This window comes from Pleuronectes platessa, chromosome 1 (genome assembly GCF_947347685.1).
Source record: "Pleuronectes platessa chromosome 1, fPlePla1.1, whole genome shotgun sequence".
Lineage (NCBI taxonomy): Eukaryota > Metazoa > Chordata > Actinopteri > Pleuronectiformes > Pleuronectidae > Pleuronectes > Pleuronectes platessa.
The window spans coordinates 22,018,302-22,019,201 of record NC_070626.1 but is presented as its reverse complement, the minus strand read 5'-3'; positions in this window follow the sequence as shown (position 1 = coordinate 22,019,201).

The following is a 900-nucleotide window of genomic DNA, read 5'->3' as shown; positions in this document are numbered from 1 at the left end:
CGACGAGCTGCAGCGCAATTAATAATATATGAATGTTATTATTATCAATATTATTATTTGTATCATCATTATCACATATGCGATGTGCGCGTTTTACAGGTCGACACACACGCGCGTACCCACACACAGCAGCAGGAGCTGTGCATCATGGACAAAAAAGAGAGAGAGAGGGGTAGGGTAGCAGGTGAAGTGAAAAGCACCTTATGAATGAAACCGTGGAGCGGTCGTAGTAAAAACACAAGTGATTTGATGGCGATGACGGGGAGTGGGGGGGCGATGGAGAGAGGTGGAGAGAGAGAGATAGAGAGGGGGGGGGGGGGGGGGGGGGTATGAATAGGGCTATTTTTGGTCGATAACTAAAAAAATAAAACAAAAATCAAGCGGGTTTGATATGCAGACAGAACATGAAACATACAGCAGAGGAGAGATGGAAAAATAACGATGGATAGATGGAAAGAGAGAGAGATGGATAGACAGATAGACAGACAGATAGATAGATAGATAGATAGATAGATAGATAGATAGATAGATAGATAGATAGATAGATAGATAGATGGATGGATAGATGGATAGATGGATAGATAGATAGAAAGAAAGAAAAATAGATAGATGGATAGAAGCACCAGTCCATTTCGTGCACGCGTGGAAGGAGCACTGCAGCGTCTTTAAGTCCCATATAGCGAGCATGATTAGGCACAACGCAACGATTACGCAAATTATATTGCAGCAGGCACTGTTCGGAAACTCCAAAAAGAAACAGAAAAAAAGGGAAACGCGAAATAAATCCCAAGCACGAAAAACACGAGTCCCAGTGTCTCACAAACCCTGAATGAATGAATGGATGTGTCACGCATCCCATATTTATTTTTCAAATGCATCTAGGTTATTAATCCATTTTTT